The following is a 16,638-nucleotide window of genomic DNA, read 5'->3' on the forward strand; positions in this document are numbered from 1 at the left end:
TTTTCTCCTTCTCCTCCCGCCCCCCCTCCTCCTCCTCCTCCCCCTCCTCCCTGAATTGGAACTTTCATCACAGTTTCCTTCAACCTTGCAATTTCTTCAAACCGTTTGGATGCTAGCATCTCAAATAACAGCGAGATTCCCAATAGTTAACTTCATAGTAACTTTCTCAAAGGTAATTTCTCCAGAGTCACTGGAATTGGTCCACTTTCAGCAGAAATCTTTCCTTTCAGTGATATTTACATAACATAAAAATTTGCTGTTTTATGCAGAAATATTTTTCACATGGGCCAGTTTTTATTCCTGCTCCTAAAATACTTATATAAAGAATTTATCATTTTAACAAAGTGTGCCAGTATATCTGCTTTTCCCAGAAATACTGAAAAGGATTTGTTAAAACGATGCACTGTCATTTCAATCCTACTTTATATTCCCAAAGTTTGTAAAACATAATAACTGAGTAGAGGACTGCAGCAGAGAATACCAAACATTTCTCAGACCTTTATGTAGATCTGTAGTGCCTTGAAGCTCTTTGGGATTAAACAGCAAATTCTGGAATAAAAAGCAATGCATTTTCTGATTATTTCTCAATAATATCTCAGTTTCTATTATTTCTGTGTACTCTTTCTTTATACTTCTTTCCTCATACTCTCTTTGCCATAAATAGCTTTTTCCTCCTTATGTGTCTTGAAGGAAGTGTCTGGTTTTGTACTTCACTGGTAAATGTTGAATTTCTCCTTTGTGGTATTTCTTTTGACCTCATATCTTCTTTCTTCTCTCCCCAAGTACAATCCCAAGTACAAGCAGCTCACAGAAACACTATAGTAGTTATTTGATGTTTTTAATAAGGCCACCCTAAAACAATCCCAAGGCAATTAATTTATAATGCTGTGTAATTTGTTTACACATATGCCAAAAGGCAAAACTAAAGTAACATATGAAGGTCTTTTTGAGAAACTGGAAGTGTTTATTTTTAAATACTTGCTCTATTGTCCATGAAAGTAACAAATTGATGTCAGTTGCTTTTGTGGGGTTATTTTTTTTAGACTAAAACCTAAATATTAATACTAGTTGTAGAAATCCTATGATTTGTATAGCCCTGGGACTTGAAATTGATATTGAGGTTATTTGCTTTTAACAAACTATAGAAATGATCCCTGAAAGTATAGTCTTCGGTTATTTGCTTTTAAGAGAAAGAATAGGATAGGAGCTAAATTCATTGACTTGAGAACCAAACTGCCTGAGTTCAAGTCAATCTTTTCTGCTTTTTGACTGTATAGGCATTAATTTACTATCTCTGTCACTTTTCTCCACAACAAGACTAAGGTAATAATAGCATCTATTTCACGATAACGAAGGTAATACATTTAGAAGAGTTCTTGACACATATTATATGTGTTCAATACTATTAATTTTTAAGTTATTACTATAAAATTTGGATTTCCCTAGAAGGACCCTTATCCTACATACGGATTATGGAATGGTTTTCCTAGTGAATGTTTCTTTCATAAGAATGAGGTCAAAAATTAAATTTTCTACTGAGAATATGTATTTATTTGATAATTTCTGCACTATTTAAGTTTCTTTTTCCTTTTCCGATGACACTATATTTTGGAAGTAACTGGAAACTTAGCAAATATGTGTTTTCTTACTAAAGTTCTTTTTTAAAGTTAAGATAATGAGAATTACTTAATCTCCTTAAATATAGAGACTATTTTCACCTACAACATCTAGCAAGGTGGAAAAGAAAAAGAGACGAATAGAGAAATTTGGAGAAAAATGGAAGTGGCTTTAAAGAAAATATGGCTGAAAATTTCTCCATTAGTGGTTCCTTCTTTGTTCACTTAACCAATATTTTTAAAAACACTGTTTAGGAAATGAATTATAAACACTACTTCTTATCCTCAAGGTGTCTATTTCTGGATAACAACTCCTTATGCTAAATATTGCTGTGACATCTAGCACACTCTATCAAAATAAGTCTTACTAAAGATGGAATTAGAGATGGAATTCTGGTTTAGTCCAGAGAGAAGTTCTTCAGATTGGGACTTTTTTTAAAATAAATTTATTTTTTATTGGTGTTCATTCAGATTGGGACTTTATGAAATTATCAACAGAAGTTGTTGAGAGTGATGAAACACAAAGTCTACATTAAGAATGATATAAACTTTAACAAATGCCATTATAATAGTCAATACTTTGTCATAATAGCTAAATACTTACTAAATATTGTTTGCTAGCAGCAATTCCATATATTTAGTTCATTTACAGGTATTTAAATGGAAACTCAGAAAGGAGAAGGAGCTTTTCAGGCATCACTTGGCCAGTCAGTGACCTCAGAGATAGTCTACATGACCATCATATCTAAAGCACATCCCAATCAGGCCCATACCTCCAGGACACTTTGCTCTGTTCTGTATCTTTCAACTGAAATTTTCATTTATTTATTCATTTGCTTATTTGCTTTTATATCCCTAACATTACGCTGTATAACATAAAAAAGCAGTACAGTGCCTGGTACCTAATAGGCTACATTTTATTAAGTGAATACATGTTTAATACAACTCCATATAATCCTTAAAATAATCCTATATCATAATAGTTATTTTAATATTATCTTTGTTTTACAAACAGGAAAGTAAAAGCAGGTGGGTGAAAACAGAAAAGGACCCCAAAGATCTAGAATAAACTTTGGATTCAAAGTTAGTTTTATTTATACCCACAGCCCATGCACTTTCTTATATCTACACTAATATTCTCTCCCCAGAACACCTTTGAAACTAAGCTGGTAAAATACAACATTAGCAAATAAGAATGATAAAACCACAAACTTAAGAATAGAAAGAGCAGAAAGGCATGGTCCCTTTTTAAAAAGTGTCATTTCTCTTTGGGTATCAGATCAAGTCTTGTTCCTTTGGATGTGTCAAAACCAGTAATTGATGCCATCTTGTGACTTATGCTCCTTATTTGAAAATAGAGTATATGAATAGAAAATGTGAGGTATAGTAAGGCTAACAGATTAGGAAACAATTCCTATTGAAAAGACAGTTGTTTACGCACAGTTTCCAATAGGCATGCCATTCCAGTGGGGTTGCTTGAAGAGGTGTTGGGGTTGGTTATGAGGCATAGAGAGAGAGAGAGCTGTGGGCAAGAATCTTTATTGTGGCTTCTGTGGGAAGAATGAAGAATGACAAGGCAGAGTAAGCAGGTTTAGGATTGGATAATTTGAATAATTTCAACATACTCTAGAGTACAAGGCCTGTCTCTAGTTGTCTGGTATGTGGCCCTGGTAATTATGGAAGATGTGTAGTGGCCTGGAGTGTGAGAGCCAAATAAGCAAGATAGTTTAGATGTGAACTCTAGATGGATTTGCATTTGAAAAACACATTCATGGGCAAGTAGTTGACTATCTCTAGGAATTTGAGGGACAGTCAGTCCCTCTAGGGTCAGCAAGGCCCCAGATGTCAAAGTATCAGAATACAGAGAATAGATATGGTTAATTCAGTCCTCAACTGTGCTTCTGAGACACTGATTATAGAGAAACTGCTGAAATCACATTTCTCATCCACCTGGGTTGTGCCCATTTCCTTGAAACAAATGACAGGTTTATATTCAACTAATTGCCCCTTATCCATTTCATATAGTTTGTATTATACACTGTAAAGGCAACAGTATGTGGTATATTTTCTATATTACCCTTTTTTGTAAACTTTCTTTAACTTCTTGATCTTTATCTTCTAGAAGAAGGTTTCTTTCTTTCTTTCTTTCTTTCTTTCTTTCTTTCTTTCTTTCTTCTTTCTTTTTCTTTCCATCTAAATATAGATATAGACATTTGAATATAACAAAATGGTTCTCAATTGGGGGCAGTGCTGTTTCCCGAGGGGACATTTGGCAATGTCTGGAGACATTTCTATTTTTCACAACTGAAGGGAATGCTAGTGGCATCTAGTGGGTGGAGACCAAGGATACTGCTAAACATTCTACAATGCACAGAATAACTCCAGCAACAAATAATTATCTGGCTCAAAATTTCAATAGTTCTGAGGCTGAGAAACCCTGTTATAATATAGTGATTCTGAATTCACCTCCTATTTTCTCACTTTCTCAACTTGCATAGATAGAGATTTGGAAGTTCACTCTGTTATACCAATAGAGAATGCAGCATAAACTTGAGAAATGAATCCGAATTCTGATTTTTCCCTTGCTGTTCATATCCTTTCTGCTCCTTGACTGATTTTGGAGACAGAATTCAACCCTATCTAACTTCAATTCCAATATCTAGAACTCAGATTGCTATTTGCCAAGTCTGTGTTATGACTGCTAGGTTACATTAGAAAGAACCTTCAAATTTGTTTATATGTGTTGAAAAAGAATGAGAAAAAGTGGATGGAAAAGGCCATTTTTTGGAAATACCAACCTATCCAACATTCAATGAATAAATCTTTGCTGAATGGGAACTTAGTCTGATAAACTTACAGTATCGAGAAGTGTGGATGTTATTTACTTGACCTGAAACTTTCTTTTCAGTAATATTCAGGCTGTATTAAAAGGTGGCATCATTAGTGTGCTTCTCTAGTTTCTTTCTATAGGACATTCAAAAAGAGGTTAAAAGGTAAAACACAGAAATCAATAAGAACAAGAAAAAAAACATATCAATTGAGGGAAAGTGGGACTCTTGAAAGAGAAGGGACTCCAGAATTTGGAAACTCCAGCAAAACAAAGCATGAATGGTAGAGGTCTATGTCTTCCAGATGACACCTGTGAGTTTAAGGATCATACAGTCTGGAAGGCTATGACACTGAAAGTTTTTCAATCCAGAGCAGACTGAAGAACTTTTTGCTTCGAATAGGCCTGCATCTCCAAATTCACAAAGCAAAGCAATGAGAAAATTATATATGTTTGTGTTTGTATGTGTGCATATAATTTTATAATATGATCTATTTTGAAAAACTGTAAACCTGTATAAAAAGTACAAATCGCTTGAACATTACAGTTCTCATATTTATAAAATAATAAAAGTCCTTACATATTTGAATATTTTAATAACTGGATTGTATGGATACATATGCGGATTTGTTTCACACATGGATTCATTATGATGAAAATAGTACAGATCATATTTTAAAAAGAAATCAGTGATTTTTACACCTGGAGGACTTTTCAGACAGATTGCTGGGCCCCATCCTCAGATTTTCTGATTCAGTAGGTCTTGGGTGAGACCTGAGATTTGCATTCCTAACAAGATGTTGCTAAAACTGCTGGTGCAAGACCACACTTTACAAACACTGGTTGTTGGTAAATTTGGTGATTTCCCCCTCCAAGATTATCTTACCACAACCCTGACCAACAGGTATTATTATTCTCATTTTATACAGTGCACACTGAGGCTCAGAGGATTAAGTAAGTTACCCAAGCTAACCTAAATGATGTGACAAGAAAGAACAAAAGGGAATTCTCTTCTGATACCAGTTTTCTGGTATCCTTTCTTTGATAGGTGGGATTATTCTAATACTCTGTTTGATCATGTTTTATTTTGGAAGGAGGAGTTTTGTTCTATGTATTATTTCCTCCACTATTTACAGTAGGTGCTATATTTATGTCTGATCTAGGCAGTTTCATTATTTCTTCATTCATGAATGAGACATTGTCTATAAATTGAATAAAAGTCTTAAATAGATAATAATACACAGAATCCAAGTTTCAGAGAGGGCGTGGATGACATTTTTATTACTTATTTTAGACACAGTGGTATTTGGTCTGGTGTCACATGTTCAATTGGACTTGGATTTCAGAGGTTGAAGCAAAAGGCATTTGGGGATTGGAAGTGAACTGACTTTTATTTAATGTTAATGAAATAGCTTAAGCTGGACACTTATTAACTTCATTATTTCATTTGTTTTCAACAAGGAGGACAGAGGGAAATGAAGAGACTATAATAGGGTGTGGATATGCAGGCAAATTAAAGCATTCTTCATGAAGAATGAATGCCTTAATGAACTAAGAAGAATTTTAGGATTTTTAATATGGTAGTATCTTATATTTCAGATTCAAATTAGGTAGCAATGGACCCATGCCTTTTGTAATACCACCTGTGAAACAAAACTATGCCAGTTGGTGACTCCCATTTTCAGAGTTTGGGAGCTATACATTTTTTAAGTCTATAGTTTTAAAGTGTGTATATATATATATTTTTTTCATATTTATTTCCAGGCATTCTGCCTACTTTTGTTCGGGTCTTTCCATCTTTTTTTCTTATCCCCTCCTTCATTGCTCAAGTCCAACACAAACGGTTCCCTTTCAACACACAGTTCTGCTCATAATTTAAGATGGAAATAAGGCTAGAAAAGCATTTTCTCATGCTATTTCTAGGACACCTCAAATTCAGCTTTGCCTGTAGGCCAATTCCTATGGAAAACCCAACCAAAAGCTTCTGGAAAAACCTAACCAGTGTCTTCAGCAAAAGACACTGGTTTAGTTTTAGATTCCATAGCCTATTTACCATCTTCTCCAGTGAATAACAAATTGGTTGGACTGTATTGCCATTACAAGACTGTCATAGCAGTAAATTTTATGGAATAACTCAACCATAATTACAAAGAAAAACCAACATAGCAATAATGCAATTTTAAAGAGTATTTCTCATTTAGACCAAATTTTCTATTCTCGGAAAATGGTCATCCTAAACCCAAGAAGGGTCAGCATGCAGGAGGCAAACAACAGACTGAGGATGTATTCTTTAAAAAGCACCTCTCTTCACATAAGGGCTTGAATTTTAGGCTGTAAAACTGCATCTTCAAATTGTATGAGAACAAAGGGTTTCTAGAGTAGTGAGGGTGTAGAATGTGTTCTCACAAGAAAGATCTTTCTGGACTATAAATGTGTGATTGCCCTTTATATGCAAGGTCCCTGCTTGCCTTGCAAAGGTTTTATAGTTTGAATATAGATGCTGAAAGCACAAGGCTCACCATTAAAGCTGAATATTAGTTTCCAATAGCTTAACTTGCCTTCCTCTTGGTCTCATGGGGCAGTGAGTGACTCTTTTTTTTTTTTTTTTTAATTCATCATTGGCATGCCCAAAATTCAAGACTAATTGCTTGAAAAAATAATCACTTTTTAAATGTTTTTAAGTATTTTTCCTCTTTATCATTCTGATAATATTTTATGAAACACCTCCTTTGTGTACAGTTTACTTTGTTAAAATTTTACGTCATACTACTGAAGTTTAACATTGAAATTTCTTTGTCTTCATTAACTTTAAAATAAATTCACATTGTCTTCTTGATGCAATAGTCATTTGTTGTTTTGACTTGGTACTTCATCATATATTAAAACATTTTATATACATTAAAAAAGTCTGCATTTTAATAAGTTCTACCACAGAACTATGGTAGGGATGTAGAGATGTAGAGGTGAATATTTTGTCCTTGCAGTATGAAAAACTAAACTAGACTTGAGGCTTTCCTATGTGCTCTTCTGGTGCTTTGTTATTATCTCCAAACTTAATCCTGGCATTAAGGGCCCCAGGGTAGAAAAGTTGAACAAGCAATGTAGCTTGGTGGTTAAGAGCATGGGTTATAGTGCCAGACAGAACATTGTTTCAAATCCATGTTCTTTTGCTCCTTAGCTTTGTGACCCTTGGATTCTTATTTACCCTCAATCGCTTTATTTTTTTTCTCCAAAGATTTATCTATTTATTCTGAGAGAGAGCAAGCGAGAGCGTGTGAGAGGGCACAGGGGCAAAAGGAGAGGGAAAGACAGAATCTCAAGTAGACTCAATGTTGGGTGCAAGCCTGACCTGGGCTTGATCTCACCACTGTGAGATCATGATCTAAGCTGAAACCAAGTTGGATACTTAACCAACTGAGCCACCCAGCCACCCATCATGTGCTTTATTCTTAAAAATGGGATTATATGATTTCCTATTCAAGGTGTTCTTTTGAATATTGAACAAGCAAATACGGGTAAAACATCAAGCATAATGACTGGTATAGAGCATGCACTTGATATAGAATAGGTCTCAGTTGGATATAAGTTACCTGATTCAGCGGCAGTATTGTTTTAATTTATATTATTAACATCTGTTGTGGTCAGAACCATTCTCACACTACCCTACTTCTTTCTTTCTATATTTATTTTTCCAGGCTTCTGATGTATTTCTTCCATGACTCAATTTGACAAGTGACTAATTTGATGATGGCTAGGGAGAAAGGCAGTTTCTAAGTCTTCCCAGAATACATGGCTCTTCTGCAGAACTGGTTCCTACTTTGTTTTAAAGGGGCACTAAAGGGAAAGCTGGGTTTTGACAACTGAGTATGAAAAGTTTAGGAGATGGATTAGCTTCAGTGCATGAACATCAGTATGTAAATGACACTGCTTATTCTCTCAGCACTTTGGATCCATCTACAGAGAATCATGGAGTGTCCTCCCAATTTGTTTACCTAGCTATTCTTTGGGGAGAGGCCTTGCAGGCCATGAGAATATTTGAGGGCACAAAATATTAAAGGAACTTTGCTGTTATCCTGAGCCAGTGTCCCAATGTCTGGACATTGCAGGAAGGGGAAAAATGGGCAGACTGATGATTGGGAAAGTGGAGAGATGTTTTTCTGGTTCTCCTCAAATCTCTTTAACTCTTAGGGCCCCTTCTCCTTTATCAGCCCATTCTTCTCCTTGCACATTAAATGCTGAGATTTCCAGCACACTGAGGTTCCTTCCTCATGCTAGTGCTCTTCTCACTACACACACTCTTGAGTGAGCTCATCTACTCTTGGGGTCTGGATGACCACTTGTTTTTCCTTTCAGACATTACCCTGACACTCATATTCTTAGTTCATGCTGCTGGCTGGGTATTTTCATCTGTGAATTTTGAGGGCTGTTCAATTTCAGCACATGTCAAAGTAAAACCTTTGTGGAACCAACGCAACCAGCTCTTCTTCCTGCCATTAGCAGATTCTCTTACTATCCACCTAGTTCCCAGCCTAGAAACCTGGGAGTCATCTGTGGGTCCTTCCTTCCCTTCAGCACCCACACCCACTAGGACTGACAATTTGACTTTCGATTCATTTCTTGAAGTTCTCTCTTCCGACTCATATCCTAGATCAGTGCATGCCACCGCTGCTGTTGTTGTTATTGTTATTAATTTATTTATTTTTGCAATTTTTGCAGTAGACTTCTGGCTAGTTCTATCTTCCATACAGCTACCACATGGTGGGTCAGAATGTAAATTTGATCATTTTTCTCCCAGTCATGAGACAGAGCTCAAACTTTTAAGGTGACATAAAAAACCTTTCATGATCTGGCCCTGACTGGACACTCACTGTTCACACTTGTTTGCTCCCACAATGTGGAGAGGCGAATGGATCCCTGCAGACTATGGATGACCTCTTTTTCTGTGTCCTTTTCTGTTTGTTTTTGAATTGTCTCTTTAGTCTTTTATGCTATTCCTTACCTTTCTACTTGCCTAGCTCTTATACATTCTCTAACTATTAGGTGAGAAGATCATTTCTCCCCAAAGGCCTCATCGAACATTTAGGTTGGATTTGCCCTAATTTAGGTTCTCCAGAAGCAGACCCTGAGAGGAGAATTCATGTGAAAATGTTTAGAAAACTTCCCAGGAATTGTCAACAGGGTAGTGGGGAAGTGAGACCAGGAAGGGAAAGGAAGCAGATAGATAAAGCTGTGTTATCATGCAAAGTCCTATTAAGAGTAACTTTGGCACTTTCTCACAGGGGAGCTCTGGAAAGAGCTTAGGTAAACCTCAGAGTTGTCTTGATCGGTGTTAGGGGGAAGGAGTAGTTCTAATTCTGCATCTTTCAGCCATTGGTGAGGGTTCTCTAGTAGAATGTAAATTCCCGGGTATTTTAAGCACTCTATAAATAACCAAGCAAGGGTTGCCATTTTAAGTAAAAGACACTCTAAGAGAGTGTGCATAAAAATGGAAAAGGGATTGAGGAGTAGAGATAGAGCATCTACTCTTGGATTCCATTCCGGCAGTCCCACAGTACCATTCTATCCAAAAAGTGAGGTTTATTTAGCTTACTGCAGCACGGAGAATAGACAGCGCAGAGGAACTTGGGTGCATCTCAGTAAGAGAGGGTGGGGAGTGCTCTTCACAGGGGTCAGGCTAGTGCTGTGGGATTCTCTGGAGGGATCAAAGGAAATGGCCATCACTTCTACTGATGCTGTCAAGGGGAGGGGCAGTGTAGCAGCGGGTATTCCTGTGGTCTTTGTGCAGGAGGCAAGAAGAGTGAAGCCGGGCTGCAGAAAGTCATTGGGGGATGCTCAACTCAGAGGAAGGTGTTATTCGTTGTGCAGCTACCATGTGGCCTTGGAGATACCACTTTGGAAATGCTGTTTCCTGGGATGCCTGGATGGCTCAGTGGTTGAGCTCTGCCTTTGGCTCAGGTTGAGATTCCAAGGTCCCAGGATCAGTCTGGTGTCCGGGTCCCTGCATGGAGCCTGCTTCTCCCTCTGCCTGTGTCTCTGCCTCTCTCTCTCTCTGTGTCTCTCATGGGTACATAAATAAAATATTTAAAAAAAAGAAACACTGTTTTCTGTTGGCCTTGTCCACGTCTAACTGGAAACACTATTGATATCCTGTTAGGAAACATCCTGGTTCAGTTATTAGCAGGGGTGACTTCTACCTTCTAACCAATCATCACCATTGTGAGTTAGTCCATAAATCTTACCATATAGGGAAGACTGAAAAAGTCACATATTACTTACTTTCAGGGGTTTATGGTTTAAAATAATTTCCCCTAAAACAGAGATACAGACAAGCTTATGATATATCACAGTTACTTGATTGGGTGTAGGTACAACACTCTAGTTTATATGAGAGGTTTGGGGTAGAAGGTTGGGATTGACAGTCTTGTGGATGCAACAGCCTCGTACTCACTTGAAGTGCCACTGTGCTTTCTTGGAACTTGGGGAGGGTGCACACGAAATGTTTCTTCTTTTAAGATAGGCCAGATTTCCAAAGTGACTCTTATGTGCTCAGTGAAACTCCGTCAAGTTCTCCACACAAAACAGATGGCATACTCAAATTGCATTATTTCAAGAGAGTGTATAAAGGGGCCGTTTAAAAAGATGTGGAGACGGTACAGAGAAACCACATAGGTAATCTAGGACACAGCAGACTAACAGGAAAGTGACCTTCATTCAAGGGATTCTGTAAGATGGATAGATCCTCCTTTGAAGGACCTGAAGAAAAGTGCCTAGACTTCTTTCTCCACTATCTTACTGGTGACCACTGACCGACACAATGGGAAGGCAGCAAGCAGGGAGCTCTTTGATAAAGTCCATTAAAATCAGCCTCCTGGACACAGAACAGGGCGGATTGGAGTGGAAAGTGAATTGGAAGGGCCAGATGGAAGGAATCTGGCACAGCTCATCGAGAAGCCTCTGAATTTTTTTTTTTTAAGCTCAAGGGATCCATTTTTTTAAAAGATTTTATTTATTTATTCATGACACACACACAGAGAGAGAGAGAGAGAGAGAGAGTGAGAGAGGAGGTTCCATGCAGGGAGCCTGATGTGGCACTTGATCCCGGGTCTCCAGGATCATGTCCTGGGCCGAAGTCGGCGCTAAACCACTGAGCCACCTGGGCTGCCCAAGAAGCCTCTGAATTTGATGTCATGTGGATTGTCATACTTACATCAACATAGAAGAATATGAACCAAATCAACTCAAGGGAAGGTGTGCGGTGCCTAGCAATGTTCTGGCACCTGCTGCATTTGATCATAAACTATTCTTCTGAAGATTATTGGAATGGTTTTTTACCAGATTGCAATGTCTCCAGTTACAGGTAAAATAATTGATTGTAAAAAACAGGCACTTGGACTGCAGTCATCTGTGAATATGATTACAAGTGTACCCACACCTTCCATTTAGTTAACTCTGAAATATTTGTATTTGGATCACTTTACAGTAGTTTATGAATCTGCCAAAGGATTGTTCCACAAGTAATTCACTTGTATCATGACATGTAGTCTTCTTTAAACTTTTTCAATAAGCCTTACCTTAATGTATCTGGGTAAATTAAGACCCCTATAAAAAACAGAGATAGTCGGGCACCAAGTATAAAATTTAGAGAATGCAGATTTGAACTGAGAAACAATCTATTCTATTTAAATGAAAAAACATCCAAATAAAAGACACTTAGCAGTTTTCTCATGGGCAGATTTTACTGTCAAGGTCTCAGAAGTAGTTGAGAATAGAGGGTGTTTGTTGGGAGCAGCATGGGAAATACCTCTGAATTACTTTTCAGGGAGATACCAATGGCAGGTAAATTAGGTGAAAAAATCAGAGAGGACACATTTGCCTAAAGCAAAGCCATCCATATTAGTATCTACATTATTTTCTTCTTTATTGAGCAAAAAGAGCAAAGAGTTTAAATGTTAAAATACGGTGATGCGATGAGTATAAGATGACTTAGGTAAAGAGTCTTTCAGGGGAATGGAGGGAGTCTCTTTGAAGTTTGAACAGGTACCATTATTGAATTTTTAGGAAATGGGTAAGATTAAGTGAGTACATGTGAAATAACACCTCTAGGGAAAACATGTATTCCTATTAATAGGTATGAAAGAAAAGATTGGAATGTTTAGTCTAGAGATTCCAAGAATAAAGAGGAAAAATAAATGTGATCAATGTGAGAAAAAAAAAAAAAGGAAACTAGTAAATAAATATCACTAAGAATTCAATGGTACATTTGGATCTTCTTTTTGGAATATGTGGCACATGAAATATATTTTGGAGGCACGACCAAACCATGGAAATCCTTTCAATAACAATTACGCATCTCAGCCTCTGAATATGTGTGTGACATAGGGCAAATAAATCTCTGTATCTGTTTGATGCCAGTTCCCTCATCTGTGAAGGACAGAGTTGAGGTAGGTTACCTTGAAAATTTTTCTAATGCTAAATACAGCTTACACTAAAAAAACTTGTGTCCTATCACAGACACTAGCCCTTATTCATTTATTAAATTAGGTGTAACTCACAAGTAGGAAGTTTGTACATGTACAATTCTTACATGTAGAGCTCAGTGACTTTTTAAATGTAATGGTAATCACCATCCAAATCAAGACAGACTATTTCCAGCACCTGAGAAGGTTCTTATGCATCCTTTCCCTGTAAATATCCTTTTGCCTACAGGTAATCACCTAATCTGATATCTACTTCAGTAGATTAAATTTGCCTGTTTTTGAATTTAATAAACATAGGATTGTACAGCATTGATTTATGTTTAATTGTTTAAAAAGATTTATTTATTTATTTTAGAAAGAGAGAGAGAGCATGCAAGTGGGGGGAGGGACAGAGGGAGAGGGAGAGAAAGAATCTTCAGCAGACTCCCCGATGAGCATAGAGCCCAACACAGGGCTACCTCTCATGACCCTGAGATCATGACCTGAGCTGAAATCAGGAATCAGACATGACTTAGTCACCCAGGCACCTCAAATCGTACAGTATTTAAAATATCATTATTTAACTGGTGTTATTCAAAATAGATGACCTTAGCTATAGTTGATTTTTTAAAAAGATTTTGTTCCTTCTGAGAGACAGAGACAGAGACTGAGACAGAGACAGAGAATGAGCTGGGGGAGGGACAGAAAGGGAGGGAGGGAGAGAAGCAGACTCCTGGGCTCCATCCCAGGACTCAGATCATGACCTGAGCCAAAGTCAGATTCCTTTTTCTTTTTTTTAAGATTTTATTATTTATTCATGAGCGACAGAGAGAGAGAGAGAGAGAGAGAGAGGCAGAGACACAGGCAGAGGGAGAAGCAGGCTCATGCAGGGAGCCTGATGTGGGACTCGATCCCGGGTCTCTAGGATCACGCCCTGGACTGAAGGCAGCACTAAACTGCTGAGCCACCCAGGCTGCCCCAAAGTCAGATTCTTAACTAACTGAACCACCCAGGTGTGGCTACTATAGTTGATGTTAATTGCCTCTATATGGTGCTATTGACTTTATGTGCTCTCTCTATGTTTTATTCAACTAAGGTGGTTCATTTAATTTTATTTAATGTGCCAAAGCTACTTGGGTAATTTTCTTCCAGGTGGGAATATCCTCATATCTCAACTAAACTGTCCAATTCTTATTTAATTTCAGGATCCAATTCAAGTCCACTGTCTTTATGAAGCCTTTTCATAATAATTCCAGGCCACATTACTGCTGTATTTTGACCTCTGTACAATTCTTAGTCCATCATACTTGGCATAGACATTAATCATACAGTGCTTCATATTATTTAACTGCTCTACATATTTGTAATGTCTGCTTTCTAAAAAATTGCATGTGCCAATGGAAAGACAGTTTCATTTATTATTATTTTTAAATCCCAGAATAAAGGAAATACCATTGAATAAAAATGGTTGACAGTATGCATGTGTGTGTTATTCTCTGTGTTACATAATCATCATACAAGAATGTGGACTCTAGAGTCAGACAGCATGATTTGGATTGAGGCTACTATTTTATAAGTAGTGGAGTCATGGGCAATTTATCCAACTAACTCATTTAAGCTTTAATTTTACCATCTTTAAAATAGAGGTTATGGCAGAATTTATGTATGTGTAGGTACTCAGAGCTTTTTATTTTGCTGAAGATTTTCAATCTTATTCGACTCTATTGCAAAACTATTCTTCATATGTGGTTTGATCACATTTCACTAACATTGTTCTGGTCTTAGAATTGAGCTACTGAATTGTGTTTGAATGCTTGTCCCTCAGAAAATTATTTCAGAGTGACCCATGTAGATGATCAATTAAAAAAAATAACTTCCATTCCCCCTTAGGCCCCCCTCTGTTGGTTTGAATTCATGCTGCTAGAAAGAATTGCACTACATTCTGATGTAGCACTTACCAGGCCCCTAATAGGTGCCAATGCTATGATAGGGAGTGTGTGTATATATGTATGTATGTGTGTGCATGTGTGTGCAGCGTTAGGTTTTTAGGAGATGACCTAAGTACTGGGTAACAAGTTAATGGGGATGATCTAAAATATCACTATCTGAATATCTAGAGTAGTTTTTTTTTCTAAAAGATTTTTCAGTAAAACCTTTGAAACTAATACAATTAGAAGTAAAATATTAGAAAAAATGTTGAATTATATCTTTTTCCAAGAGACTTTCAGTTATGTTTAAACTCAAGGAAATGAGATATTTATTTGTATCTAAAACTTTAGGAATGAGTACATAACTTGGCTGAAAAGTTTCTAGAGGAAAATTAAGTCAACATATATTACAAATTAATGAAAAGCTATTATTTTGAGGATTATGATTGAAATGAATGATATTCTTCATTATGTATGTCCTACATATATTCTAAAAGTATTAAGACCATTTAAAATTAAGCCTTGAAATGCAAGGGTTGGGGGAAAGATGGAGCACATCACCGCACAATGATGTGGTCACAATATGGGGTGCAAACCTGTGCCATGGAACTTTTCCTGAATCAGCCTTATGTTCAAGTGAGCGTATCATTAAAAAGAACAATAACAACAAGTAAAACATCAAAAGCAACAGAAGAACTTTTCATGGACTCCCAGATGAATGTGGCTTTCCTTCCATATTAGAACTAATTGAATTCTGACATAATACTCCCTTCCTCTCCTCTGTTCCAATTCTTTGGTATTTATATAGCAATTTTGGTCATATTTTGGTAATGATGTAGATTTATGGAGGATTATAACAGATGATTCGTACAAAATGTTTTTTTTTTTCATTTCTGGAATCCTCTTGGCATGGCTTCCAAAACTCAGCCACTAATAGAACATAAATATAGAGTGGCTATGTTTCTATTTCTAGAGAAAAGAGTAGTAACTATATGTACTGAAGACTCGGAGGTGGTACATCCAAATCGGCAAAACATACTCATTTGCAACTTTTTAGGGTCATGTTTATTCTGTGTTTATCTTGGTGCTTTGTAATAACATGGCTGGCCTTTGGCAATTCTCTTTGTATATACATTCTATATTTTTTCCTTCAAATTTTCTCTACTTATTTTTGGAGAGATTCATTTGGGTTCTAGGAACATTCTGGGAAATTTAAGAGTGAACAGGTGTAGAGCAAATATGTAAAACTTCTCAATGTTGTTTTTATTAAACCTGCTGATGAAAGTTTAGCTCCTCTTTCTCCAGGACATTTAGTGTTTGCTGTTTATTATGTTCACTAGGTAACATGCTATTAAAATTGCAATTGGATTTCATTTTGATATTCTTGCAATGGATATAAGTATTTAACTTCTAAGGGAAAGGAGAATCTGTCCCAGCATGGGGAACTATACAGAAAAAAAAAAAAAAAAAAAAGACTACATCAACCTGAATTTGTAAGTTCAAATTTGTCATTTAAAATTTTTTTTTTTTCTTGTTGTTTATTTGTTTCCACATAGAAGTGAGATCATACAGCATTTGTCTTTCCTTTCTCTGGCTGACTTATGTCACTTAGCATAATGCCCTCAAGATTTATCCATGTTGTTGCAAATGGCAAGATTACCTCCTTTTCAAGGCTGAATAATATTCCATTTTATATATCTCACATAAATATATATCTCACATCTTCCTTATCCACTCACCTATCAATAGACATTTATGTTGTATCCATATATTGGCTATTGTAAATAATGTTGCAGTGAACATAGGAATAC

The 16,638-nt window shown here is 36.6% G+C and overlaps 1 protein-coding gene and 1 long non-coding RNA gene across 2 annotated transcripts in view; one reads left to right on the forward strand and one right to left on the reverse strand.

Annotated features, from left to right (window-relative positions):
* LOC112658703 (uncharacterized) overlaps positions 1-3,167 on the reverse strand; it is a 32,154-nt gene extending 28,987 nt beyond the window's left edge. The window contains exon 1 of the long non-coding RNA XR_003135906.3: positions 3,058-3,167. This is a non-coding gene — a long non-coding RNA (uncharacterized LOC112658703). The remainder of the gene's footprint in view (positions 1-3,057) is intronic.
* The window catches only part of BCKDHB (branched chain keto acid dehydrogenase E1 subunit beta), a 448,915-nt gene that overhangs the window by 296,894 nt on the left and 135,383 nt on the right, over positions 1-16,638 (forward strand). The window lies entirely within an intron of this gene.

The sequence above is a fragment of the Canis lupus genome, chromosome 12 (genome assembly GCF_003254725.2).
Source record: "Canis lupus dingo isolate Sandy chromosome 12, ASM325472v2, whole genome shotgun sequence".
In the NCBI taxonomy this organism is placed as follows: Eukaryota; Metazoa; Chordata; class Mammalia; order Carnivora; family Canidae; genus Canis; species Canis lupus.